Raw genomic sequence first — 24,388 nt, 5'->3', positions numbered from 1 at the left:
TACTCGCACACATCCTATGCATAGATGGCACTAGATGAGTAGGGCAGGTGTTCTCTTACATTGCTCCTAAAATATGGAACGACCTCCCACTTCACACTACAGCCTCCTCCTCTCTACTTGAATACCACAAGAAACTGAAGACCTGGCATTTCATTTAACCAACCTACCATAGGCAAGACTGGGCACACCTGCTTCACGACAGGATATGCTGTGAAAATACACTTACCGTAAGAGAAGATAATATACCATAACAATGATATTATCTTTCAATACTAGCTATTCATTTTGACTACACTTGGGGCGCCCAGTTAGATGTTTTCTTGTATTGTCTTCTTCTTAATGTTGCTGTTATTAAGTGTTTAAGTGAGATTGTCACATTGTAGCTGTGTATGAATTGAGCGCTTGGTGAGATGAGGATGTGTTCTTGTCTATTTCACAAATAAAATAAAAATATATGGTACAACTAAAAGGCACTGGTGTAACAATAGCCCCCACAACCCCTGCGGCGCGGGGATGACCCAAGCTCCAAGGGTCCACCTCCGCACAGTACACTGTGCAAGGGTGGTGGCCCCTGGCCTGAAATCTCCTGACTGGGGCAGGGGGGACCCTCTTCCTGTACTGTGCGGGTGGGCATTCCGAAGTTTTTTGTTACACCACTGCTAAAAGGCTTGCTATTTAAAAACACTAATAACATGGCCAGATTAGTGTTTTTGATTTTTATTTTACATTTTTATTGCAAACATTTGGTAGCCACGCATAAGAGCAGTATTTTTTTCTATTTATAATTGTGACATACACTTCCAATGAAAACAAAATAATAAAACAAAACCATCGCAACAGCCGGCCAAGGCTAGATCTATTGGCTTTGACCTGCCCAAGGGCCTCGATACTGTCTCGGGTGATTAGTGCGCTAAGCAAATCAATAAAACATGACATAATATGAACGTCCATTATTAACAAACAAGATCTGCTGTTAATGTGGGGCGAGGAAGCCACACTGATGTAGGGGAAAAGATTGAGGCTGTGGGACAGAAAAAGTTGCATTCCGTTCTCTCGAGATTCGCCCCTCCGTTATCTCGACCGTGTGTCTGCAGGGGAGAGTGGTGAGGATATACTTTATATATCTTTATAGATTATGATTATTTAAAGCCATTACAGTTGCCACATTGGCTGAGAGTGGCGAGGAATTTTTGTGGATTCATGTCCTCCCCCCGCCAATAGGTATCCCTTGCGTCAGGGAACAACAGTGTTATTGTAGGCGCGAGGGCGGGACGGACCACCCTGGTTTTCTTGGCTGAATGTGAAAGGCAGTGATCAGTGAAGGTTAACGCTGCAGAAACAATTATGCAAACCATTCTAGCTTAAAGCAGAAACTGCAGACGAGGAGAGCTTAAAATAAATCGAACAAGCTATCTTTAACCCAAGAACCTGGGCCTGCCAGTTCATTTCTGGATTCAAGCAGCCCTTGAACCGCTGTTTTATTTACCTGTTTATTTGCATTCGTGGTATGTTCACCTGTGAGTCTATTTTTAAAAACTACACTTTTGGTGGAAACCTCTTAATTTGTGAAGACAATAGTGCCGCTGGTACTGCGGACTGCCAGGTTACCAAATACCAAGGCTTTCTAGTCTTGGTGCCCAGAGAATATTACCGCCATTCACGGAAGCACCTTCCAGACCACTCTACCCGAACAAGAGCCAGAGACCCCCCCGCCCTCCACCCAGTAACCCCACCACATCATGAGACACCTGGAGGCACGTGCCCGGCTCAGCTGCCCAACATTAGGAGCACACACTTGAAAAGAAAGGCGAGTGGAAAGAGGTTAATGAATGGAGAGAAAGAGAGAAAGAGATAGAGTCAAAGAAAGAGAGCTACGTTGGAAGAGACAGCAGACAAGAGTGTAGAGAGGGAGAAAGAGAAAACTAGAGAAGTATAAAGAGTGAGGGGAGAAAGAGAGAGGGTGAAATTAAAGAAGTGAGGCGGCACGGAGGTAATGGAGGGAAGACGTTAAAGTTTACTTCCAGGTTCGTGGCGACCGGGTAGGTCACGCAAAGAGGACGCACATAGCAATATATTTTCCTCCAACAGCGAAGCAGCAGACTCTCAAGGTCGACAAAACCTCCATCCGAGGTACTTTTTTCTCTAAAATAGCTATACAACACTTTGTTAGCGGGACCTGTCTGATTCCTGTAGCCAGCCTACCCTCTAACGTGGTCGGTCTGAACTTTGGATCTGCACCAGTCCCTCTGGACCTCAGGTCACCTCTTGACTGCTAGGGACTTCTAATAACTGAACATTGGAAGGGGGACCATGAGTCCCAGACTGCTTTAGGCCCCAGGAGGTGGCAATCTCACTGCTTCAGCTGCCCCTAATCACCTCGCCAGCAGCGCTATAAAGTGCCAGGGGGATAACGCAGCGAAGGACGCGCTGAACATTGGAAGGGGGACTACGAGTCCCAGCCTGCTCTAGGCCCCAGGAGGCGGCCATCTCACTGCACCAGCTGCCCCATGTCATCTCGTCAGCAGTGCTATAAAGCGCCAGGGGCACAAGGTAGCATGGGACACGCTGAACATTGGAAGGGGGACTACGAGTCCCAGACTGCTCTAGGCCCCAGGAGGCGGCCATCTCACTGCACCAGCTGCCCCATATCACCTTGCCAGCAGCGCTATAAAGCACCAGGGGGACAATGCAGTGCAGGACGTGCTGAACATTGGAAGGGGGACTACGAGTCCCAGACTGCTCTAGGCCCCAGGAGGTGGCCATTTCACTGCACCAGCTGCCCCTAATCACCTCGCCAGCAGCGCTTTAAAGCGCCAGGGGGACACCACAGCGCAGGACGTGCTGAACATTAGAAGGGGGACTACGAGTCCCAGACTGCTCTAGGCCCCAGGAGGCAGCCATCTCACTGCACCAGCTGCCCCGAATCACCTCGCCAGCAGCGCTATAAAGCGCAAGTGGGGAACAGCACAGCGCGAAAGGCAGGCCCGTCTACGCCCGTCGGAGCCAGAAGGAGGCTGGGCTGGGCCATCCCTTTAACATCTATCATTAAGAACTTTGCAAATCGATGGGAGTCCGCACTATATCCCACAGCAGTCCAGGTGGCTGGGGAACCTGCATACCACCTCCTGCGGCGACTGGAGGTGTACTGAATGATCTCTGCTTCCGGCAGTTGGGGGCCACAGAAGGGGCTGGGCTCCCTTATTCGATTCTTATTTGAAATCTCATGAGCAGTGGGAAGTTTGCTAGGAGATAAGTGCTTGAGCCTCTGGTTGGTTCTTGCTGGGGCCCCTTACTTTAATCTCGCAGCATGCCTAGAGCTAAGACATCTTGTCGTAAGGCAACTAGCAAGGCCGCCCCCGGGCCTACGAACTCTATAGGCCAAGTAGGTCCCTGCAATGCGAGTATGGACACATTTATAGTAAGGGCTGTGGGGATAATCGATCAGGAAATTGAGCTGACAGAGCGTCGGCTTTGTGTATCCTCCCTACGTTCCACGCCCCTGTGGGTGCTTGGTGCCTCATTAATATGAGCTTCTAATGATGAAGAGCTGGTTGGGAGGGGAGGGAGTAGTGAGGTGATGCCCTGTGATGATCCTGTGGCAGTTGGGATTCAGGGGGACCCAGATGAGCCAGATCAGGCTCAGAGGCAGGGGTATGATCCCCTTGAGTTTGGAGCCCTGGATTTAGGGCAATATGTACGAACACATTTTCCCATTGACACAGAATGGGAAAAACTCTTTGCTACATCTGGTCCTTAGTTCCCACAAATAATACAGGTGATGAGCTGGTAACAAGAGAGAAGAGGACACAACCAGATCCCGAAAGGAATGTTAATCGCTTAAGTTGTGGTAGTTTCCAGTTGGCAGCCCAACGCTCTAGTCCTTCCAAAAAAGAGGGGGCAGCTCAAGGCTCCATCCATTCTAAAAAAGAGGGGGCAGGTAATGGGAAGGGGCAGGGACGAGGGCAGGCGCAGGTGGAGATGTTTGTACAGATGGAAGAAAAATTATGTAGCATCCTTGACTTAAAATTGCAGCCTCTAATTGAGCGTCTCAACTCGATAGAGGCTATGATTAAATGATTTGAGTTTAGCCACGACAACAGAGATCCCTTTACCAAGCCTAGGGAGGGAGGTTGTGGCAGGACCTATGAGCCAGGTGGAATCCCTGACACCCAGAGAGCATGCCAGAGAGGCCACCAAACAACAAGTAAAGGAAGAGGTCCACCTATATTTAATGAACCCCCTAAGGGACTTTTCCAACGCCCAAGTAGTGGACACCGTGTGGGTGATGAGGAAGGGGTAGGAGACTGTGGCAGTGGAACTGAGGAATCTGGGACTGTGTGTTTGCATACTGACACCTTTGATATATGACCTAGCATTCCTCCGAGTGTACCCCCTACATTATTATTGTAGAGAATTTTTCCTCGGTTACCTAGAGGAACAGGTGAGTCGCATAACTAATCACTAAATAAAGTTGCACACTGGTTACGGAAACAGTCGGGCTAGTCGCAGGTCCTCTGTGAGTAAATTCTCACTACCCGAATAGTGGCGTCAGTGGGTCCTACGCCAAAAGATTCACATGGGGACTGTATAATTGTGAATTTCAAGTCACCCTGCAGTGTCCAATCCCTGTTAAATATGATTGGTGCTAAAACCAAGTGAATAGGGGTATTAGAGTGCTACCCCTGGTTTCTTTTTATCCCCCAGTAGCTAGGGGTTTTGGGAATATACTATCTGACCAACATCGATCACTACAAACTGGGTGTATACAACATACTACCTTTAAGGTACCTATTTGGAACCGTTACTACCCACTATCCACACTAGACCAGTTAGACTGACTAGGTCCTTTGGGGTTACGGAAAGACAGGAGAACTCTTACACCCCAAGGACCAGCTGTCACCGAATCAACCCTAGAGGCTCCCGTAGGGGGGCATCTTGTATATCGATGGGCGTTGGACGAAGGGGTGATCCTCCCGAAAAGGTGACTAAATACAGGACAAACTTATCACTAATCTCCTGGAATGTGGCGAGGGTGAACCCTAAGGTAGCTGACAAAGCATGGAACTCCCTTATAGGGAAATATGATGTCTGTGTGTTCCAAGAAACATGGGCTGCCTCAGGGGGAAGGGGGGGCCACCTCAGCCGGATGATGGTACGACGCCACTGCACCTCGAGAGGGCTCCATGCCCACTGCCTGGTCCTGGGGCGTGCACAGCCACAGTCTCACAAGTCTCTCAAGTGGGTGGTTTGCCCACTGCTTGGTCCTGGGGAGTGCAAAGCCACAGTCTCACAAGTCTCTCAAGTGGGTGGTTTGCCCACTGCTTGGTCCTGGGGAGTGCAAGGTCACAGTCTCCCAAGTCTCTCAAGTGGGTTCACTGCCCACTGCTTGGTCCTGGGGAGTGCAAAGCCAGTCTCTCAAATGGATGCCTTTCTCCGCTGGTTCTGAAGGGGGCTTTGTGCCCAGAGTGCTTCATCCTGCCAAGGACTGGGTGAGTGGATGCCTTTCTCCACTGGTTCTGGAGGGGGCTTTGTTCCCAGAGTGCTTCATCCTTCCAAGGATTGTTTGAGTGGATGCCTTTCTCCACTGGTTCTGGAGGGGGCTTTGTGCCCAGAGTGCTTCATCCTGCCAAGGACTGGGTGAGTGGATACCTTTCTGCACTGGTTCTAGAGAGGGCTTTGTGCCCAGTGATGATGCGCCTGGGGTGTGGCAGTTGACTTTGTCTCACCTGGGTGTCTTAGCCACGCGATGTACCTGGAACAGGTAGCATGATACTCCATGAAGGCAGAGCCACACACCATCCTGCAGCGACTTAGGCTGCCAATTGCTGGTTCATGTCAGTGCTGGAGGTGGTGTCTCAAGTGGTGTGTCCAGGGTCCAGGACGTCACCTGCAGACTCTGACGGCTGCACACTGGGCATGGGGCTGACGTCCGACAGAGTGGCATCGGCTGTGCAAGTGGCGGTGCTGATGGTGGTGCAGATGGCGGTGTCTGTGGTGGAGATGTTGCAAGTGCTGGCCGTGGTGCAAGTGACTGTTGTGGTGGATGGAGACACCATACCGTCTCCGGCAGCCTCGGATGGCTGATCCTTGGGGAGGATGCTGCATTCTGACGTTGTGGCAGCTACGGTGCAGGTGGTGGTTGGAGCGGCGGTGGTGACTGTGGTGCATGTGGCTGACATACCTGATGATATGGTGGTCACCAGCCCCTCACAAGTAGACATCATGCCCAGAGGTGACATGCCCTTTGGCTTGTGGCCCTTCCCCATCTTGACAGTCTCTGCAGGGACCTTGGCACTGTCCACTCGGTGTTTGGGCGAGGCTTGCTGGGTGGGTGGTGTGTCTTTCCCCTGCTGGAAGCTTGCAGGTGGTGGAATAGGGTGGTCCTTCTTTTCTGTCGGTGGCACACTGGCAACTCTGACGGGTGCCCCCTTAGACCGTACTGGAGTAGCAGGGACCACAGCGGATGCAGATTTGGTGGCTGAGGTGCTGGGCTGGGATCTAGACATCCTGGCCCTAGGGGAAGGACGGGGGGGGAGGTGTAGGGAAGAGGTTAATGTTAGTTAGGAAAATATTTTTTGACACACTGGGATGGGAAGATGGAGGGGGTGTGGGAGTGGAGGAAGAGGTAGTGGTTGTAGGAGGTGTACGTCTGCTGAGTTTGGGTGAAGGTTCATGGGTGGGAGGCTGTTGTGAGGTGGATGGCTGTTGAGTGGGTGTGTGCCTGCGTTTGTGTACTTTGGGAGGAGGGCTTACAGACACACTGGGAGAGGACACAGGGGACGTGTGAATGGTAGTGGGGGTGGTGATTGCACGTGAGCGGTGTGTAGTGATGGGCGTGCTGGTGATGGAGGTAGTGGCTGATGATGTAGTGCTTGCAGGTGTGGGAGGAGACAAGACTGGGAGGGAGGTGGAGGAAATGGAAGAGGGGGACACAGTGGAGGAAGTGGATGTTGGTATGTGTGCATGGGTATGGTGCTTGTGTGAGTGCCTGTGGGATGTGTGGTGCTTATGTTTGCCTGAACCACTTTTGTGTGTTGATGTGTGTGCATGCTGGTCTGATGGTGTGCTTGGGATAGGCTGAGGTAGAGGGGATTGAGTCTGGGTAGTGGAAGTTGGAGGAGGGAGGCTGGACACAGGGACAATGGCTGCCATCAGAGCTGAGGCCAGAGCCTGAAATGTTCTCCGCCACGCCCAGAATAAATGCCCTCCAGGTATGCATTTGTTTGCTGCAAATGCCTCTTGACAACCTGGATGGCATTCAGAATGGTTGACTGCCCAACAGTGAGGGATCTCAGGAGGTCAATAGCTTCCTCACTGAGGGCAGCAGGGCTGACTGGGGCAGGGCCTGAGGTGCCTGGGGCGAAGGAGATGCCCACCCTCGTGGGTGAGCGGGCACGGGAAACACGCTGAGGAGCTGCTGGGAGGGTGGTGCTGGTAGGGAGGTTGGCGGCTGTACTTGTTGTTGGGGTGGGCACAGAGGTGCCCGCCACCGTCAGGGAGCTTCCATCAGAGGAGTCGCTGTCGCTGGTATCCCCTCCTGTCTCCATCGTGGAGCTCCCCTCGCCCTCTGTCCCGCTGGTGCCTTCACCCTCTGTGGATTCACCCTCAAGGGCCATGTGGGATTCAGCTCCCTCGTCGCCGCTGCCTCTGCTCCTCCGCCAGATGATGCTAATGCACACAAGGACAGGGTGACAAAACAAGAAGGGAGGGAAAGACAGAAAACATACATGGTCAATCCCAGAAACGCCACTACCATTGGCGGACACAACACACAGGGAGCAGCCCTATGCACTAGGCCATGCACTAGCAGTTAGTAGGAAATTCACCAGGCCATGGGGTACAATGCCTAACACCATTTGCTGTACACCTGGAACCCACAGGAGCCTGCCCTGTTGTAGATGCCCACTAAAAATATTTGGGTTTGAGTGCCTCAGAGCCTGCCCAACAAGGGACCTACCCTACCAAGTTCGCCCTGGCCTAGGGGAACCCACAGCCCACATCCCCTACCCAGACACTTCGTAAAGCGTGCAGAGTCAGCTTAATGACACTGTACTCACCCCCTTGTGGCTGCTGTGATGGCCTTAAGCGCCCATCCAACTCCAGATATGCCACCGGCAGGATCCGGAACATTAGGTGGGTCATGGTGCGACGGGCACCCCTTCCACGTTGGGAGGCCAGCCCCAGCTGGGCCTCCACCGTCTTATTGCTCCAGCGGTGCAGTTCCTTCCATATCTTGCAGCAGTGGGTGCTCCGTCTATGATAGACCCCCAGGGTCTGCACTTCCTTGGCAATGGCACGCCAAATACCCTTCTTCTGGTGGGCTCTGACCTAGAGGAAAGGTACAGGAGGAAAGGAAATTACTCACCCGTCCGGACCGTCATACTCATTGCCCACCAGTTCCCACCCATGCCCTGACGCACATACACTCACCATCCTCACATGCAGGCCTCAGCCCCCCAACACATGTATCTTCCATCCACACCACTCCAAACAGGCATTGCCCACGCATCATGCTCAGAGTGTACCCACCTGTTTGTCTGGAGGGCCGCCGAGTAGCGTGTACTGGGGGAGGATGCCATCCACCAGTTTGTCCAACCCCCTCGCGGTGGAGGCAGGGGCCCTTTCCCCAGACACTCCAGCCATTGTTGCTTCCAGACTCAGGTCACAGCAGCACTTGCAGTGTAGTTCCTCTCCTGTTGAAGGTCAGGTATCAAGTGAGTGAACATATAGAAAATGGCAGTCATGTCCGCGGCGGTGCATACCGTCACTGCTGGCGTACATCGTCACTGGCTCTTGGAACCCATAGGGCCCAATGAAAACCAATGCTGAATTGCACAACGCCAGTGTAGTTACCTCATTTCCCCTTGTCCCTCCTCACAAGTCAGGCAGCTGCCATTTCAGGGGGGCACATGGCATGGCACCTAACTGCGTCACAGCACAATTTGGCAGATATACGGACAAAGTACACCACACACGGATTTACTCACATTATTGCAAACACACTTGTGCAACCTATGTGGTACATGACCCTCTGCTCACCATTCTCCTCCATAGGGCACATCCGCTGGGGCAGATGATGAGATGGCGTCATCCTCCGGTGTACAGACCCCTGGTGGACCTGTCGACAATAGAAGACAGACACATCATTATCACCTACAGACTTGATCGTGCCACAATCCAAGACCTGTGTGCCCAATTGGAGCCAGACCTGATATCAGCTATCCGCCATCCCACAGGAATCGCCCCTCTAGTGCAGGTCCTGCCAGTGCTCCATTTCCTGGCAAGTGGCTCAGTTCAAACTACAGTGGCCATGGCATCTGGGATGTCTCAGCCAATGTTTTCTAACGTGTTGACCAGAGTGTTGTTTTCCCTGCTGAAACACATTTGCAGCTACATCGTGTTTCCCCAGGTGGAGGATTTGGCCACAGTGAATGCCCTCGGACATATCCCCATCATTGATGCCATTGATGGTACACATGTGGCATTTGTCCCTCCCTGCAGAAATGAACAAGTGTACAGAAATCGAAAAAGCTACCATTCGCTGAATGTGCAGATGGTGTGTTTGGCGGACCAGTATATCTCTCATGTGAATGCCAAGTATCCTGGCTCTGTGCATGACGCCTACATTTTGAGGAATAGCAGTATCCCTTATGAGATGGGCCAACTCCAGAGGCACCATGTGTGGCTAATAAGTGAGGCCAAGGTCCCCACACAGTATGAGTAGGTGTCTGGGTATGGGGTAATCCCTAGGGGTTAGTGTGTGTCTAACAGTTATCCCTCGACATTTGCAGGTGACTCTGGTTACCCTAACCTCTCATGGCTACTGGCCCCAGTGAGGAATGCCAGGACAAGGACAGAGGACCGCTATAATGAGGCACGTGGGTGAACTAGGCGTATTATTGAGAGGACGTTCGGCCTCCTGAAGGCCATATTCCAATGCCTTCATCTAACAGGTGGCTCCCTATACTACTCACCGGAGAAGGTGTGCCAGATAATCATGGCATGCTGCATGTTGCACAACCTGGCATTGCGATGCCAGGTGCCTTTTCTGCAGGAGGATGGGCCTGATGAATGTCTTGTGGCAGCAGTGGAGCCTGTGGACAGTGAGGAGGAGGAGGCAGAGGAACAAGATATTGACAACCAAACAAACATCATCATGCAGTACTTCCAGTGACACACAGGTAAGAGACTGTAACTGCTCCTCACATTTATGAATACTGTAGGACATTGCACATGTCAGCCTCTTCACCTCTGTCTATGGACACTGACAGTTCACTTTGGCTTCAATTTTTTCAGATCTGGGTACCTCATTCTGCCTTCTGCTCGATGTACTGCTGCCCAACAACTGTCATACATTGGTATGAACAAATGAACATTTACATTGATATTTGTTGGTGATGTTGAAATAATACATTTGTGAAAGATCAGACTGACTCCAGATTGGTTTGTGATTCAAGGGTGTTCATTTAGGGGCTAATGTGTATAGGGGTATGTGGAAGGCACTGGGCTGATGGTGGAGGAAGGTCCATAGTCGAGCCCAGTCTCTTAGTATCACAGGTGCATTGTCCAATGGGGCATAGGAAGGGGAGTAATGGCAGTTCAAGGTGGACAGGGTGACATAGTGGGACAGAAGGGTGACAATCAGGAGGGTCCTATTTCCTGGTGGGGGTCTTGACAATGCTCTGTCTTCTGCCTGGATCGCAGGGACCATTTGCAGGGTGGTTCTCCTTCTGCAGGGGGTGGGGTGCTGGTGTACTGCTGTTCCTGTGGCGGGGCCTCCTGTCCACTAGCGCTGGCGGAGGTGGAGAGCTGTTCCTCGATTTAGCTAGTGTCAGGGGCCCTTTGTTGTGCCACTGCCTCCCTCATGGTCTTGCCTATGTCAGCCAGCACCCCTGCTATGGTGACCAGGATGGTGTAGATGTTGGTGAGGTCCTCCCTCATTCCCATGTATTGTCCCTCCTGCAGCCGCTGGGTCTCCTGAAACTTGGCCAGTACCATGCCCATGGTCTCCTGGGAATGGTTGTATGCTCCCATGATGTTTGATAGTGCCTCGTGATGGAGGGCCGGTTCCCTGGGCCTGTCCTCCCCCGTCGCACAGCAGTCCTCCCAGCTTCCATGTTGTCCTGTGCCTCCGTCCCCTGAACTGTGTACCCAATGCCACTGACCCCAGGTCCCTGATCGTCCTGTGTTAGTGGTGTTGCCTGGGGTCCCTGTAATGGTGGACACACTGCTGATTGACATGTCCTGGGGACAGTGGCATGGGTCCGCTGGGTGGGTGCTGTGGTGGTGTTTCCTGAGGGGGGCGGTTCAGTGGTGGCTTGAGACTGTGGCTGGGGAACCAACTGTCCAGAGGTCCCTTATGGGCCAGGCTGGTCATCTTGATCCATGCGTGCAGAGATGCTGTCGTCATTGTGGGCCTCTTCTGTGGGGGGGCTGGATATAGCTGGCACCTCCTGTCCGGTGATGTTGGGTAGGGGTCCTGTTGGGGTGTAAATGCATTGTTATTTTATCTGTGTGTGCCATCTTGTGCAATGGGTGTGTTTCCCTCTATTACTGTGCTTGCACTATTGCCTTGGCTCTTGTGTGAGTGGTGATTGTGTGCCCTGGGTGAGTCTGTCTATTGGACATGCTTTGGTGATGGGTGTTCATGCATGTCTGTGATGGGTGTCCATGCATTGTTGTTGCATGAAGGGCTTGGTTGTGGGAGTGATGGGGTGTGATGGTGGAGTGTGTGGGAGATGGTGGAGTCATGGGAGTGAGGGTGAGGGTGGGAGTATGTGATGGCATGCAGGTAGGGTGGGGGGGATATAGTTGTAAAGATTTGACGTACCAGAGTCCAGCCCTCCTGCTACTCCTGCGAGGCTCTCAGGATGCATTATTGCCAAGACTTGCTCCTCCCATGTTGTTAGTTGTTCGGGAGGAGGTGGGGTCCACCGCCAGTCCTCTGTACGGCTACCTGGTGTCTGGATACCACGGAACGCACCTTCCCCTGTAGGTCGTTCCACCTCTTCCTGATGTCATCCCTTGTTCTTGGATGCTGTCCCACTGCGTTGACCCTGTGAACAATTCTCAGCCATCTCTCCATCTTCCTTGCAATGGATGTCTGCTGCACCTGTGATCCGAATAGCTGTGGCTCTACCCAGATGATTTCCTCCACCATGACCCTGAGCTCCTCCTCAGAAAACCTGGGGTGTACTTTGAGGTACCATGATGTGGTGTGAGTGATGTGTGAGGTGATGGTTGATGTGATGTGTTGGGGTGTGTGGTGTGATGTGCGTGGATGGTGTATGAGTGATGGTGTTGTGTGCCCCTGGATGCTGGTGTTGTCTTTGTATTTCTCTCTCTCTGCTTCTTCAACGTTTTCGGTGTAAGGGGTTGTGGGTAATGTGGTTGTGTGTTTCATAGTGGTGTGGATGTGTGGGTGTGGTGTGTGCATGTGTGTCATGTGTGTGTAGTTTGAATTGTCCAATGTGGTGTAGTTTTGTAAGTGTGTGTGTATTTTGAGCGCAGCTGTGTGTACCGCCAGTGGAATTACCGCGATTGAATGACCGCCACATTGATTCGTGGGTCGTGATACTGTGGGGGAATTCCTGTTGGCGCAACAGTGTGGGTTTTGCTATCGCTAGTTTATCACTGACCTTTGGTGTGGCAGACTTGTGTGGGTGTCTGTATAGTGCCGGAATTCTCAGTGTGGGTCATAATACCCATTGCGGATTTCCGCCGCGGACATGGTATGTTGGCGGCCGTCGGCACGGCGGTCAGCGGGATTTAGCACCAGGGTTGTAATGAGGGCCATAGTCTGTAGGCGTGAATTACTGAGGATAGACTCTAGACTCCCCTGACCTAATGGGCATTAACTTACGATTCCCAAGGGGATTAACCTTGGTTATATTAAATGTGTATGCACGTACTTTGCCAGCAAACAGAGAGTCCTCTGTTTTGGCAGTGCTTGAAACGCTAGTGGAAACTTATAAAAGTAAGTCTAGCCTAATAGTGGCTTGAGACTTCAATACCTCATTTGAACTGTGTCTTGTCCTCAACATGGTAATCAGGGAAGAGGATGAGCAATGGGGTGTCTCACAGCTGGTAGGTAGGCCAATAAGTCATCTTTCCCACATGCCCTGCAATGTTGGTGGCCCATGGGCTGCGTGCCTGTAATGAGAGAACAAACTTGGATCAAGCAAGAGCTCCCACTTTTAGAAGGGGGCACAAGAGTGTGATTGATTATATCTTGTTGGATGTGTAATTATGGCCGGATCTGGTAGATATGGAGGTATTTAGCACCACTGAGAGTGACCATCGCCCGCTAGCAGTATGGCTTAATGGAGGGAAATTTGTTAGGTCTCCCAACTGGGGACTTTCAGACCTGCCAGAACCCAGTATCTCTAATAATCAGTGACAAGAAACATGGCCTAGAGTCCTGGCTGATCTGGAAGAGCATGCTGAGCTCTATCAGTGGTTCATACAGTTTTTAGATGAATTTGAAGGTCTGCATCTAGACCCCAATCTTTTTTACAAACTCATGGTCTACTGTTTGATAAACTTTAATTGATTTTCTCTAGTGAATACCGAGGCAGCCATAGGTCGGGAGCAAAACATCCATAGTGGTTTAATCAGGATTGTAGGATGGCTAAGTGGGCGCTGGTAACCGCCATAAGGGAGTGTAATCGAGCAGATTTTAAGTACTCGCGAGCAATGTATAAAAAGGCTCAAAGGGTGGCAAGGAAAGAAAGAGATGATGAAAGCTGGCAAAAGCTACTTAAGGCACTGAAGCTAAGAGATAATTATGCCTTCTGCGTCATAATATCAGATGGAACTGGTGAACTGGGTACTTTGAGGTGCTGTAACATTGCACCAGATAAGTGGGTGGAACACTTTGGTGCTTTACATTCGGTGAGTGTAAATGATAAGGGGGAGGTCTCTGGTGATAATCCACATCAACACACAGGGAGCCCCTTAGTAGACCTTAATATAGCATTAGGGGTGGAGAACCCTCGTATAGCTTTGGGTGAGGCAGGTGAGGCAGGTGAGGCAGATAGTCCTCAAATATCTTTTTCAATGGAAGACACGCTGGCAGCTATCAATAGTCTGAAACCTCTGAAAGCTCCAGGCTTGGATGGAATTCCCATAGACCTATACAAGTCTGAACCACAAGTGTGGGCAGGGTATATAAATCTTCTTTCTAATGCAATAGTAAGTGGGGGCAGAATGCCGGATACCTGTAAAGGGGCTGAAATTATTCCTGTGTTTCAAAAAGGAAACGCGAGCTGCCCTACAAGCTATCTCCCTATTAGCCTGCTGGATAATCTCCAAAAAATATTTGCTAGGCAAGTTCTTGACAAACTGTTGGGCTGGTTGGCTAGCGTAGAGATATTCTCGCCCTTGCAGGCAGGATTTCAGCCCAAGACAAGTACCATCAATCAGGTATTTAGGTTTGCAGTATTGTACTGGAAACAGGTCCTCCTCCAACGTCAGAGGTTATATGTAGCCTTTGTTGATCTGCGAGCTGCTTTTGACTTAATCCCACGTGATAAACTGTGGCAAGTTCTAAGGAAGATGGGAGTCCCTAGTAGACTAGTGGACATCTTGATTAGACTACATTGTGGAAACTATGCCCAGGTCCGCTGCGGTGGGCAAGGAGAAGTGACATCTAGAATTCCGATAGGCCGGGGGTTCCACAAGTTTGTGTGTTGGCTCCTACGCTTTTTTCTCAATATATTAATGACATCACCGAATATCTTGACAGTGTATAAATGATTCTCCCACCATTTGTGATGGGAAAATCCCCATCCTTCTGTTTGCAGATGACTCACTGCTAATTTCCAAGTCTCCAATGGGACTGCAAAATCTGGTGTTAAAATTTGGGTCATTTTGTAGAGAAAGGGGGATGGAGATAAACTGCTCTAAGACCAAGTTTATGGTCTTTGAAAATTCTTCATTCAGAACGAGGAGCATAAAACCGGGTCATTCCAGCCTTGAAGGGGTGTCAGAATTTGATTATCTAAGTATCACCTTGTCCTCAAAATTAAAATGGGACCCCCAAGTAGTAAAAAGTTCCTTAACACTAGCACATAGATCTAACACCATTCTTCGATTCTTCAGAGCCACAAGCACTCACTCTATCTCACCAGGTCTTGAGGCTTATCGAGCTAAGGCCCTCAATGCAGCAACCTATGGAGCAGAAATATGGGGGTATGCTAACTTACATAGGATAGAGATAGCCGAAAACAATTTTATTAGGGCGCTAGCAGCTGTACCACCTAGTACCCCGCTTATACCCTTGAGATATGATATGGGTATTAATTGGTTGATTGATCCAATACAGCAAAAAAAACAACGCTATTGGGTACGGGTTTGGTCTACCCCCGAGTTGGCCACGCATGGTGCATGTCTAAGACACTTGGTAAGGCTAGACCTAACTCGATAAGTCCCTTGTCTGGGCTTGGTCTTCGAATGGTTTAAAAAGTTGAAGCTTGAGGCACTTTGGGAACAGCCAGACCAAATACGCCGTGAGGACAAACAGGTAGTTAAGGTGGCTTACTGGCAGTATATTAGGGAACGCCAACAGTATAGGGCTAACCTGGGTCATCTCACAGAAACATATCTGGAATTCAAAGCTGTGCCCAAATTTGAAGATTTCCTGGACTATGTTACGCCACGAGGGCAAAAAGTTTGTATCTGCGATTTAGATACGGCTTCTTGCCTTTAAACGCTTTCTGTAGTTTGTGGCGAAGGGATGGGCCATCTGTCTTATGCCCCCTGTGTAAATCTAAGCCTGAAATGGTCAATCATATTGTTATTGTCTGCCCTGGGCATCGAGCCTCAAGGCGGCAGTGGCTTAGGCCAGTTTGCCTATCCCTGGGGGTTGGGGATTATCAGGTGGCCATGCACCTGTTTAAGACAAGTACAGATAAGACTTTAGTCTATCCTATGAGCCGTTTTCTTTTGGTAGTGTGGATCCGAAGAGATAGGGTTCTGGCTCGGGAGGGGGCATGCGAGGAGGCTGGGAGAGTTATTCCACATGACGTTTAAGGACTCTGTAAAGTAAGGCCTTTGATAGGCTCGTTGATGCACTGCCACTTTACGAGGATCTATAGTGGGCTAGTTTATAGCTAACATAGAAGTCATGCTCTGAATGAGCATTGGAGGTAGTGTAGGAGGGACATAAATGTTTTAAACTAGTGTTTTTAATTGCCAATTTTTTTTAAAGGATTTATAAGCTGATTATGTGGGGCTAACAAAACCCTCACAGAGATGGCCGTAGTAATATATTGTGACAAGCAATACAGGGTACTGGAGGCACAGGCCTGGCTCAACTGCTCAACATTTGGAGGACACGCTTGACAAGAAAGGTGAGTGGAAAGAGGTTAATGAATGGAGAGAAAGAGAGAGAGAAAGAGACAGAGTCAAAGAAAGAGAGCTATGCTGGAAGAGAAGGCAGACAAGAGTGTAGAGAGGGAGAAAGAGAAAAATGGAGAAATATAAAAAGTGAGGGAAGAAAGAGAGAGGGTGAAATGAAAGAAGTGAGGTGGCATGAAGGTAATGGAGGGAAGGCATTAAAGTCAGGGGTGTGGTAGGAAACAAATGTGCAGCAAACAGATCTTTGAGATATTCAAGGACTATTCCTGCATTACTTGCGCCTTGGGTCCTGCACATGTGCCACTAGGGACAACCGAGAAGGTAAGACTTACCTAAAACTCCAGCCGAAGATACCAGGAGGAGGAAGAAGCAAGTCAGATAACAGGGCTGACCAAAGTCATAAAATAATACTAATACCACTATTATTGAATAGAGAAAATATCCAATGCCTCGCTGGGGTAGGCCTCTGGCTCTTATTCAGGTAGAGGGGACTGGAAGGTGTTTCCATGACACCACTACCAAATCACCCTTTCCCGAGCTTCACTGTTCGGCAAGCAGTTCCCAAAAATTCAAAAAAAGAAATACGGGCAGCAGAAGGAGGGAAACTGAGTGGTGAAGAAAGATTAAGCGAACCAGGAAACAAATCTGGAACAAGAGAAGCAGACCTCTCTAATGAATTCCCAGAAATAAATGTGTACTGGGTCAAGAAGAGTACTTTACAGGGCCCTGATGTGTCTACCGTGCCTTTGGCATTGCACAACAGGCGTAAATCTTCAGCTTCACAAAAGAGTGAGCGAAGACAGCAAAGAAAGAAGTCAGAAAACAGCATGCATACTGTGAAGAAGAAAGAAGACATCGAAGAAAGAAGACAGAAGACAGCATGCAGAAAGAAAAAAGAAGATAGCAACGAAGAAAGAAAAAAGACGACCGCAACGAAGAAGGAAGACGGCATGCAGAAGGAAAAAATAAGTTCTTTTAGCCCCGTAGCCAGAGGAAAGACACAGGCCAGTGTCCAAATGGAAGTGACCGGAAGGAGTACTTGGTCCAGAGGAACCTCAATGGCAAGATCGACGAAGGTAACAGGAAGTGATATGCCGATGACGTGCTGCCCAGTCAGGAGCATAGAAATCAGAGCAACGTTGGAGTAAGCCAATGGTAAGTTCAGATTAGTACGGGTCTGGTTCTAAGTCACTTCCACCTCTTTCATTTTTTTTTATTAACAATATAATTTATAAGGGGCTGGTTCTAAGCCCCGTTTAAGTTTTTTTTCTTTTTATTAACAATAGATTTTGCAAGCAGTGCACAAGCGCGCGTGCAGGCGAAACCTGAAAACCACTGCATCAGCGAAGGCCAAGCCTATTAGTATTATCAATGCTTGTTGTTTTTTTATCTTGCCTAACACCTGCAACCACCGACACAAATTAAGGGCTGCAAGCAGAAGTCGATTTTACTATACCCTAACAGTACCCCAGAGATATGGCAACATTTGTTGGGAGTGGAATTTTCTAAAAAAGTAAAATTTAAATAAATTGTTTAATTCAATGACAATTAAAATTATAGAAAAATATTATTCAAATTATCTCAATATGTTTTAATATGGAAGTACTGACACACAACTCTGTATAAACATGTATACAATATGGTGTACACAGGGTTATAATGACTTGCTGTGTTACTGTCTGTGTCTATATGGTAAATTTGCAGTTGGTAGTTGGAGACCTATTGTATCCCTTTCATCTGTGTGCACACTTTGTTTTCAAAAACTACCACGTGAAAAGCAGTACAGTAATGTAGTGCCTGTCACGTGTATAATATTTAAATAACTTCTACTAAAATGGACAAAAAATTTAAAATGCAGGAATGTAACAAGCATTCGTAAATCCAAAAGTCTGACTCCAATTTTGAATCCTGGCTATAAAATAAAATAAAAAAACGCCTGTTGCAGTGAAAAAAAAACAGAAAATGATTACTTTCTGTACAAAATGCATCATTGAAATAAAACAAAATTGTTGATTTAGTGTACCTTTCAGAAGAAAATGATACCTCATACTTTTGCAATGGAAGCACTTGATAGCAGTTGGAGTGAAGGTGAAGATAGAAAGGAAGGTAGTTCTAAATGGAGGAGCCATGACAGGGAAGAGACCTTCTCTCAAGTCCACTATGCTCAATCTTAGGCATAACTTATAGGGGAAACAACTTAGAGAAATGCACAATATCCGAACAATGAATGCCCTGTGGGCCAGGCAAATAATTTGGACTCTACCCCTTTGTGTGACTAGCAGCCAACAAAGGGACTTCAAGGCTTGTGTGATGTGGTCAGATCTTTTGAGGACAAGGACATGACAGACAGTGCAATTTTGCATCCATTTTAGCAAGAAGTCCAAACCTCTTACACTTGAATACAGCTGTCAGTGCATGACATAGCTTCATCAATTACAAGAATGACTCACTCTTGAGTTTATAATATTGGGAGAATCTAACAGAAGGAACAGAGGTGAAAGAACATGTTCCTAGTTAGATTGTACCCAGGAGTGGCCAATGATAAATCTGGATTGGGTTAGGATTTCTAATTGAAGTTGAAAGTGTGAGAGGATTAGCAAGGGTCTAAGATCAGGCCAAAGAAAACGTCCCAGGGTCTCCTGGGGGCACTCATTCTCACATTTTATTCATTCATTTGTGGGCCATTCATTGTGGCATGTGGGAGAGACATTTCTTGATGGAGGAGTGTGTTTATCAGATACTGATATAGATCAGGGCACCATGGGTATACAGATAACAGCCAACATTGTAGCACTTAAGAGACGTTTTAAGGAATGCCACATAAGTTTTGTTTATTATTTGTCTTGTGAAACAAATACACAGGTCCAGCTTATAAGTGCGGCAAACAATAAAGCAAGCATATATTACATCAATAACACCACCTCAATAATAACCTAGGGGTAAACATAAATTGAAGAGAGAAACATCACAGCATACCACAGGGTGCATGTGAAATATTTGAGAGGAAAAGCCATAGCTGTGACTGCCCACTGCAATTTAAAATGTAATGTAATGTGCATTAGCTGTGACTGCCCACTGCAATTTAAAATGTAATGTAATGTGCATTTCTATAAAGCACTGTTACGCTGTAAGGAGTGTCAAAGGGCTCTGCACCTCTGGTGGGAGACTAAGTTGGAAGCAAAACATTAGTCCCATGTAAAGAGCCAACTTTTCAGTTTCTTTTGAATTTGGGAAGTAGCTGAGATGCTTCTTAGTCCAACAGGAAGTTTATTCCAAAGAAAAGGTCCTAAAAATAAAAGGAACTACCCCTATTCTGGACCGCCGAATCTAAAGATTTTGGCCAGAAAAAGATTAGCTGAGAGCAAGTGCATGTATGACGCATAAAAGCAGATCCTATCTTTCAGATAACCAGCGCTAGACTGATGAAGTGCTTTATGTATCAAGAGCAAAAGGATTCTTTTCCTGGTAGGCAGTCAGTGCAGTTCTCTCAGATTAGGAGAGACATGAGCGCTTAAGGGTAAGCCAAGCAAAGTACAAGCTGTCGCGTTTTGGACCACCTGCAATTTGTTCATCAAGTAATCAGGGAGTCCCAAGTACAGTGTATTTCCATAGTCGAGTCTGCTGTAATTATGGCCTGTACTACCAATTTCCGAGCAGGAAGAGTAAGAAAACACAAAAACGTCCTCAGCATGTGAAGCAGACCAAAGCAGGCCCCAACTGCTGCATTGACCGGAGACCAAAAAGAGAGCTCCTCATCAAACATTATGCCTAGGTTTTTAACAACATTAGTTTCACATATCAGAGGGGGAGCACGTACTGGCCAAAAAGACTGCTAGGGCTCATCTGTTCTTCCCACAAAGAAGAGAAGCTCTGCCTTTCCTGCATTGCATTTAAGCTGGTGGTGAGTCATCTATTGAAAGACTGCTGGCAAACAGGATTTGATTTTTCCCCTAGGGAACATTTCATCTCTGCTCCGGGTGAATGATAACTGGGTGCCATCAGCATAAGCGATTATGTTTTCTCCTCAGCGAAGAACGCAAGAGGCGTAAGATAAATATTGAATAAAGTGGAGCTTAAGGCCGAGCCCTGAGGTACTCCCACCTGGAGATCACATGACCAGGATGAAAAAGATGGGCACCACACCTCTTGACCTCTACCTTCCAGTAAAGAGGCCAGCGAGTCCAAGGCTGGACCCCTGATTTAAACGGCTCAGAGACAGGCTAGGAGTGTGGGATGGGGCATTGTGTCAAAGGCTGCTGGCAAAGCATGGTCAGCACAACACTGCCGCAACAGCTAAGGGACCCCAGATGTGATCTACCCCCCTCCACTAGTGCCATCTCAGTGCTATAGTTGGGCAAAAAACAGATTGACTTGGATGAAATAAACTGTTGCTTTCCTAGTGGGACAACTGGTGGTTAACATGCTTTTCCAGTACCTTTGAGAGGGCCAGAAGCAAGGAGATGGGTCTGCAATTAGCAGGGTCAGCCTGGGGCTTCTCCAGCAACCGCAACATTTTAGCCTGCTTCCAGGCATGGGGTACTATGGCTGATGATAGAGAGGCATTCTAGGAGGTTATTAGCCAGGAGATTAATAACATCAGCCAGACCTTGAAACTGCAGGTTGCTAATAGTGAACCTTCCAGAGAAATCGGATCAAACCTATCCAACAGTAGGGCTGAATCCTGAATTAGCCTAGGCTGCAGTTTGTCTACTAAGATCTCATCCATCTGAAGAGAAAGGTGGAGACTGCCTTGACTATTTACAATGTTGTCGTGACAATAATGAGCCAGTTGTCATGTTTAACAATTACAAAAAGGCTGTATGTCCTGTATAAAGAGATTCAACGAGCAATTACAAAAGAAAGAATAAAGAAGTACAGTTAAAATTGTATTCTAGTGTATTAATGCATGTCTCAGTTTCACAAAGATTTATGTTATAATTTTACCATACTGGTGGGGACCAGTGTACTGAGATAGAAGTGCAGAGCACTATTGCCATTACCCAAAAATATATATGTATATATATATATATATGAAGTGCAGTTCTTGTTAAGAGTTGCAACCAAAAAAGACTGAAATTTGCAAGTCAAGGTTAGGAGCACAATCCATAACTCACACACAACAGCCATGCAACCACTGACACCAAATGTTAGACCTGGCAGCCTTAGGGTGTTCTTCCCCCAATCTTTTTGGCGTTTGCCTCACATTTTTGTTGTATCTTTTTGTTGGCCGTAGGACTCTGAGCACCTTACCACTGCTGACCAGTGATAAAATGCATGTCCCCTAAATAGTGTATCATTGGTGTATCCCAAATTGGCATATTTAATTTACTTGTAAGTCTCCTGTAACGTGGTTTCCCTATTCATGGGTCTGTAGCACTGATTATGCCAGCCAAGCCACTTATGTAGCCTGTAAACATGTCTCATGCCTGCCACTGAGGAGCCTGTGTGTGCTGTTTCACTGTCATTTCACCTTGGCATTTAAAATCTCTTGCCAAGCCTTAATCTGCGCTTTTATTACATATGTCACTTCTAAGGTTTACCGTAGGTAGCCCATATGGCAGGGTGCTATGTAAGTAAAAGGCAGGAATGTATTTGGAAGTTTTACATGTCCTGGTAATGAAAAACTCCCAAAGTTGCATTTGTTTTCTTTTTTTTTTAACTCTTTGTATTAAAGTACACAAATGCTCAGTATACAAAGCAATGTCATTATCATTATGTGGATATCAATTTGCATCTAGAGGAAAAAAGTACAATATTTGAATGTGACATATCAGCAAGAGAGCGTATCAACTATTCAACATTCAGTCCAATATCGATCATGCATCTATCAGAAACCAGGTTGCTAACCAATGCTCCGTTTTAGTCTATGACTTTGCCCCAAGCCGTGTGCCGGTTCATAGGTCTCTATACCTGTGTCATTGGGACCAGATTTTATCGTATTTCTTAGGGTTGCCCCTGCATTTATAAATCTCCCATTCATCTAGTTGACAGCAGTCTATGTTATGTTTCCAGTCACGGATCGTTGGGGGTCCACTTGCTCCCCATGCTTTGGCTACATCTCTTTTGGCCACTCCCATCACCAATCTCAACCAAATTCATTGGTGTCGGGCCAATTTTCCTCCCCGCTATATTTAGGATAAGCCAACTAGCATCTAGCGGCCCTGCTCGGCCTGTTACTTGGGTCATCACTGTTACTACTTGGGACCAGAAACATTGAATTATTGGGCAACTTCAAAGTGTGTGAAAGAAAGTCCCCACTAGGCCACAACCCCTGATGCACAGATTAGATTCACTACAGCCCATTCACTGTAAGAGAGATTTGGAGTAATATGACCTATGTAAAAGTCTAAGTTGTATAAGACAGAACATGGCTTGGGTTGCCACCTCCAGTGGGCTCTGCAGGGCTTCCTGCCAGTCATCGCTGTTTATGGTGCCTACGTCTCCTTCCCAGGCCTCCCGAAGTGAGTGCTAGGGATTCGGGGTATTCAAAAGTCGTTTTTCATTACTGTGAGGCCTACTCCTTTCACAGGCCAACTGTAATTCCTGATCAGAAAGGAGTAGAGTAGCTATATCATGTTTCATATCATTGGAATGGTAATGATAAATCCTCTTTAATTGTAAAGTTGAGTTTAACATTACTATTTTAGAAATGTCACTTTTAGAAAGTGGGCATTTCTCTGCTTTTACTGCTCTGTGTACCTTGCAGGCTGTCCCAAATACACGTCTGGGCTAGGAGACAGCTACACTTTGTGCATTCCCCCAGACAGCCACACACACAGGAAGGGTGGGTGTGACAAAGGACTCATCTGCATTCATCTGCATTCTAATGGGCCTTCCTGGGCTGGAAGGGTAGAGGGGAGGTCGCACTTAAGCTTTAATAGGGAAGTGTCTGTCCCCATATAAAAAGCTGATTACCCCCTACTGGTAGCCTGGAGCCAGGTCTAGGATGAAAGGGGGACCTGTGCACTTCAGTGGGTTGCTTTGAAGTCGCCCCCACTTCAAAGGCATTTTTGGGTATATGTATTGGGGCTCTGACCCCCTGAAATCAGATCACCACTGGACTTGGGAAGAACTCTGCTGGAGTAAAGACTGCTCTGCTGTAAGGATTGCCACTCTGCCTAGACTGACTGGTCCAAGGATCTGCTTCTCTGCATTGATGAGCTTCCCTGCTGCCTATTGATCTCTGCTCTGCCGAGGACAAAGACTAAACCCATCTTGCTGACCCAGAGTGTCTCCAAGGGCTTGCTGGCCTACCCCCTGTTTTTCTGTAGACTTAGGGACATCAAGGACTGCTTGCAACTCTCCAGGTGCTGCTGGACTCTGCTGTCTGTGAGTCCTACCCTTGCCTTAGGTGTCCCCTTTAGTCCTCAGCCTCAAAAGTGGGTTCTGCAGCGCATTTCTGTAAAAACCGACGCTTCACCTTGAGGGCATCAGAAATTTTGACACATTGCTCCCTCGATGCAGACACATAGGCTGCTGTGTGTGGCTCAACGAGGACACATCCCATTCACTTCAACAGAGTTCAGCCCTGACGTGGGACCTGAGTGTGAGGATCAGAACAGACGCATTGTGCCCTCGATGTCAACACATTGCTCCACCAAAAGTGCTGTTCAGTTAACCTTGTGTGGGTTGTAGACAGGCTACCCTCCATCGTTGTCAGCCTGAACTTTGGATTTGCACTGGTCCCTCGCGACCTCAAGAACCCTTTTGACCGCTAGTAACTTCTAAGCACTACTTAATCTTTAAAAATTCATATCTCAACATCTACTGATTAGATTGTTGTCATTTTGGTCTTGTTTTACTCAGACAAATATTTTCTATTTTTTCTAAACTGACGTGGAGTCCTTTGTGTGGTGTGCATGTGTAAGTTGCACAAATACTTTACACATTGCCTCTTAAGTAAAGCCGGACTGCTGTGTGCCAGGCTACCAGTGGGTGAGCACAGGTTAATTTAGGGTGTGCATCTTTCTTACCCTGACTAGGATTGTGGTCCCCCTACTTGGACATGGTGCATACCTCTGCCAACTAG

This window comes from Pleurodeles waltl, chromosome 3_2 (assembly GCF_031143425.1).
Source record: "Pleurodeles waltl isolate 20211129_DDA chromosome 3_2, aPleWal1.hap1.20221129, whole genome shotgun sequence".
NCBI classification, from domain to species: Eukaryota; Metazoa; Chordata; class Amphibia; order Caudata; family Salamandridae; genus Pleurodeles; species Pleurodeles waltl.
Note: the sequence above shows the minus strand (reverse complement) of the source record.